The sequence below is a fragment of the Nicotiana attenuata genome, chromosome 6, assembly GCF_001879085.1.
Source record: "Nicotiana attenuata strain UT chromosome 6, NIATTr2, whole genome shotgun sequence".
In the NCBI taxonomy this organism is placed as follows: Eukaryota; Viridiplantae; Streptophyta; class Magnoliopsida; order Solanales; family Solanaceae; genus Nicotiana; species Nicotiana attenuata.
The window spans coordinates 97,295,761-97,301,449 of NC_031994.1; positions in this window are offsets into that span (position 1 = coordinate 97,295,761).

Genomic DNA, 5,689 nt, shown 5'->3' on the forward strand with positions numbered 1-5,689 from the left:
GCCCTTACCCTATCTCTGGTTACCAAACCTAGTTGTAGCTGAATCCCATAGGTGCCCTAACGCACCTTAAAATCGTTAGGTGGCGACTCTTCAAAATTGCAAAACCCCTTTCCTAAAAGGAAAGAGTTGTCCCAACCAAATGTCATAAACCCGATTTCGCGAGAAAAAGGGGGCGCGATAGATAGTAATAAAAGTAAGTAATAAATGTAGATAACGGAAATGAATGTAATAAGAAGGAATTTTTATCACCCAAATATTAGATGACTTGGATGATTCTCCTTCCTGACACAACGTGGAGTAGTAGAGAATGAAGATGGACAAAGAATCTTTAGATCTTGTGAATAAAAAGTATATATCGAATAATGTAATCAGTGGACAAGACAAGTTTTTGTATATTCTTTGTAGTCAATCCTTTACAATGTGCTCTTATCAGAAAAGTGAAGACCCCCCTCCTATTCTTTATCTCTTCCTATTTATAGGGGGACATTCCTAAGAAACCCTAAAAAAGTACAATTGAAAGAATATTCAATGGAATATTCCTTCTTCCTATTCTAAACTTATCCTACCGTTACTTTCATGCACCCTTTACTTGACCTCGGTACTAATCTTTCTTAAGGCGACTCCTCGCCCTTATGCCGTGGCCGGCTTGATCCTTGACCACGTCCATTTGTAGCTATTAAATCTAGTCCAAATTTTTATCAATACAGTTAGTCTCTCCGCTTATTGAGGTTGGTGTGGCTATCGTAGGATGACGTCATGCCACGCGCTTCATCATTACACGTCTTCCCAATGCAGTGTCTGTGCTTTCTGTCGCTTCGGTTTTGGTGCCATTGACGGCTTTTTGCCTTGATTCTAGTGTTACCCAACCCTATAAATAGGGGAGAGGGGTTTCATATCCGAAGCTTTCAGCATTTCTGATTTTGCATGCATATTATTCTTCTTTGACCTTCCTCTCTAATCTCCATTTCCGATTTCTTTACAATTTTTCAATTCCGATCCTTGATTTCTCGGTTGATATCTTCTCTTTCCGGACTTTGCTGTACACGCCCTACTACCAAAATATGTCAGATTCCCTTCATGTTCACGATGGAGTCTCCAATGCCATTCCGTTATCGGTGGCTATTCCTCCCGGCTGTGAGGAATCCATGGTTGAGGAGGAAGAAAGCTTCCCTACAGTGGAGGAGGTGATTCCCAAGAACCCTTTGGTTAGAAAGGACTTTCCAAAGGAGCCTGCTCCTGCTCCTGCTCAGGAGCTTTCTGAGACGGGTCCGCGTCAAATAGCCGACCTCCGATCCAAATATCACATTCCTTCTCATGTCGAGATTATTCCGGCAGGAGATGACATAGTAGAGGTTCACCGACCTGGATATTCTACTTTCTGTGTTTACCCATTCTTAGTTGGTTATTCTCTTCCTCTCCCCCCACTAGCGGAGGAGTTTTGCCGCTTTTACAATGTCTTCCCGACATAACTCTCCCTTTATTTATACAAAGTTTTTCTGATGCTAGCGAAGTACGCAGAGTTAGCCGGTTGTGAGGTCAATATTTTCCATCTGCTGCATCTATTCTCGCCCAGCTTTTATAGAGGCACGTTGATACATCTGCGACATCGTGGGATCAAAGCGTTAGTGGTCGGGATGGATGATAAGGCGAACCGGCGGTTCTGTCATAAATACTTCTTCATCAAAACAGATCACCTGGTGACGAATCCGACCGGGTTTTCCGAGCAATGGAACTATAATCGTAAGTATCTTGCCGTACGTTCATTATTTTCTCTTCCTATTCTTCTTCTTTCATTTTCAACTCGTTCACGGCCTCCTTGTTTTTAGCTGAGAGGCGTGCACCTTCTCCCATTTTCGATATTGAAGATTGGGTGGCTCGCGTGATACTCTATACCGTGGGAATTCGCGACTGGGCATCCTTTCACAAGCACTTTGGACCCAAGACTTCGTCTAGTAAGTGTCAATTCTACCTTCCAACTTATTGCCGTTCACTATCGTCTTTTGATGCGACCTTCCTTTGGTGCCAGGTCGGCGAATTTCCAAAAAGGCGAAGGCTTTAGTGCTTGTATTTTGCCAGGCTGTCGTGTCGGCTGGAATGCAGTTTGCTTTAGCTGAGTCTGCTCGAGGAGGTCGGACTCAAGTTGCGCCAATGAGGGCCTCCGCCCCTTAAACTGTTGCTGTGCCGGATGAGATCTCTTCTCGGCCTATCTTTCACCTTGTGGATGAGTCATCTCACGGCGAGGAGGCATCGCCGAGGAAAAGACGAAGGGTGGAGATCAGGAAAGCCATTGTCACTGATGTTGAGCCGGAAAGATTCATTGCTTTAGGAGCAGAATCGGTGCTCACACCAGACGTCGAGGCCGTTTCTGCATCGGGTGTCTTCATGGAGAGGATGCCCTCTAAGGTTGAGGGGGTTCATGGTAGCGGAGAGCTTATGCAGGTTACTGAAGGTGGCTCACCATTGGCGGCTGGGAGAGTGATCGCGACCGTCTCAACACTACACAATGGTAGTAAGAGTGGGTAGCAATAACTAATACCCGAATAGTGGATCGGGGTCGAATTTCCACAGGGAGCTTGGAATGGAGTTGTATTGCCGGTTTAGTTTAGAAATGCATTTGTACTTCTAATTGCACTCCTAACATTTTTGAGGGTTTTTATATTTAAAACTACTTTTGTAACCTAAGAATTTAAAGCTAAATTATGCTAAGGAAATATTGCTAAGTTGTGCTTAATATGAGAAAAAGGCACTAGGGTTGTGACACTACCTAGGTGGCTAGCTAACGGGTAGAAGCTACTAAGGGGAGATTGATAAGTTTGGGTTTAGTGCTATAGCCGTTACACAAGTGCACTCATTCTCACACCTCTCGGTAGAGAGAACGATTTTGCCCAATTGACTCTCTCGAGACCAATTAGGTAGGCCAATTAGACCGGACAACTAGGGCTCAAGTAGGGTAATTACTCTTTCGAGGTTTAACCCGTTAATTGGGACTACCATTCTCATGGGTCCATCCCAATTCCTTGTTGGGTTAACTTTTAGGGTCATAAGACTCTCTCTCTCAAGAAGAGTGTCACACCTCCTTTTTACACACCTACCCCGAAGGATAATGTATAAGGGAGTTTTTCCAATTAAAGGATAATCGATACGGGATTCATTTTATTAAGAGATTCAGAGTCGCCACTTGGGAGATTTATGGTGTCCCAAGTCACCGGTTTGAATCCCGAATCGAGGAAAAGGTTTGACTCTGTTTAACAGTCGCGAACCAGAAATCTAAATAAGGAATTCTGTTAACCCGGGAGAAGGGGTTAGGCACTCCCGAGTTCCGTGGTTCTAGCACGGTCGCTCAACTGCTATACTTGGCTAAAATCTGGTTTTAATACATGTTTTAGCCTATGGTACAATTTTTACTTATTAACCGCTTTTATTCATTTTAAAGAAGATTTAACGTTGTCTAGAACATGTCTTTGGACCGCGTCACATGAAATGCACCCGCAATCCGAAACACATTTTATTCAACATTATTAAGATTTGGATTTGGGTCACATGAAATGCACACCCGAGTTTAGGAAAATAATTTTTAAAATAGCACGCCTAATACAACTACGCACTTTCAAATTTGCGAGGGCCATGGAAAATTCAACTAATGGCACACCTCGATTCTAATTTCAAAGGGCTGTACTCAACTAAAGCAAACTACGGATATTCATAATTATTTTTCTAAAGCTAATTTAAGATTATTGTGAAGGTCCACAGTTATGTAGCTCATTGTGGCAAAAATAAGCAAATTAGTTGTGAAGGTCCATATTAGAACTCTTAATCCAACTCACGTGATCTGTTGCTTCTTGGCTAAAATTCCATTTAATTGAAACAAAAGTTTTCATCAACAACCAATCCCAAACCCAACTGTCCTTTTGCCCAAAATTCCGATTTTTCTCCTATCAACAAACTCACTGCCGTTCAAGATTAACGCTAATGGTAAAATGAAAAAAAAGTAAAATCAAATCAAAACCAATAAACCAGAAATAACATTAAAACAAGATCAAACATGAGAATTGCTTGTTTTGAAAAATATCGACACACATAAGCAATGAAGTACACACTTTTAGAAAATATCAAAATTCTTACTTCATTAAAACTTGTAAGGCATCAAAAGTGCATCACATTAATTAAGAACGGGTTAAGAGAAATGGACCTCAAAATTGCAATTTCAATGGTGAACCATCTTTGAATACAAGAAACTGGAAAAATCGGCCAGCAGTCAGGACGTCTGATGGAACCTCAGACTAGCGACTCGATCGGCGATGAAATATCCAAATGCGGCTGTCCAAGCTGCGTTTTCTTTTGAGCTTATTTGAACGGGTTTCATGCTATTTAGGGAGAAAGAAAGAGCTGGTTTGGACTGATTTTTCAGAGGCCTTTTGCTGCTGTTGCTGCTGCTGCGCCATTACTACTTTGAATATTGACTAGTTCACGTTATTTTCTTGTTTTTTTGTTGTCTTTTCCAGAAACAAATCACGATGGAAATCCCCTCTTTTAGGAGGTGCCGCTATCTTAGGGTCTATGTTTAGGAATTGAAAACTTAGGGTAGGGTTTCTATAATTGAGTATTTTATATGGAAGTGGGAATGGATGATGGCCATTGGATTAGAAGAAAATAGATGGCTAAGATTAAATCTTGCACTTAAATGGGCTAATAGGTTGGGAAGAATGGGCTAAGGGTAATTGGGCTAGGGAATTGGGCCAAAGACTAAGAAAAAACATGGACTACAAGATTTATAAAGACGGGATAAACCAACCTAAAACTAATTCCTCCTTCTAAAATTATGTACAATTATAATATAAAAGTATAAAACTAATTTTAATTAATTGAACTAAACTATAAAACATAAAACTATTTTTTGTGTTTTCAAGATTATATAAAAATAAAGATAAGATACTATTTTTGTATATTTTTTATTTAAATTACCAAAAATACGTAAACTAAAATATTTTTTTTTGTAATTTTTATTCTTGTGACGAAATAAAGTAAAAGAGTCAAAACTAGCTAAAATATCGATATTAGCCCTAAATTAAATATTTATATGCTAAAATATGTAAAATCTTGGGGAGGGTCAAAAATCACATGTCTACAGCTGCCCCTCTTTGGCTGGAAACGCGAAGAGTTTTCAGACAAAGAATGACTAGACAAGTTTTTGACCCGACTCTTATTTTGAGAGGCCCAAAGCTAAGAGAGAGGAGAATGTGACCGAGCCCTGGTATCTGAACTGCCTACATATCCTTGGCTATAAAGGAATCATGCCACGTGTAGTTCACAAGTGAATGAGGTGATGGAGTACCGAGGTGGAGAGCCGGTCGAGGTGCCGTTCCGCTGAGATTCCGGTCCATGGTCCCGTTATTACATCAAAAATCAAAATGGAAAAAACTAACTAAGCCTATCAGCTACGAGTTACAAGATTCCTATCTATGAGTCTTCTGAAGCTTGATCTTGAGTCTTGGTTGGTTCTTCATACGGACTCTGATCTGAATCTTGATGCTTGTTAGCTGCAGGTGTTGGTTCTTTCTTTAGCTTTTCGGATCAAGGCGGGACATGCGAAGCTTGTGACTTCAATCATATCTTGAACAGTCCACATCTTTCTCCGCTTCTGCATTTTGAGTTCACTTCTTTTTCTTTTTCTTCTTTTCTTTATTCTGGA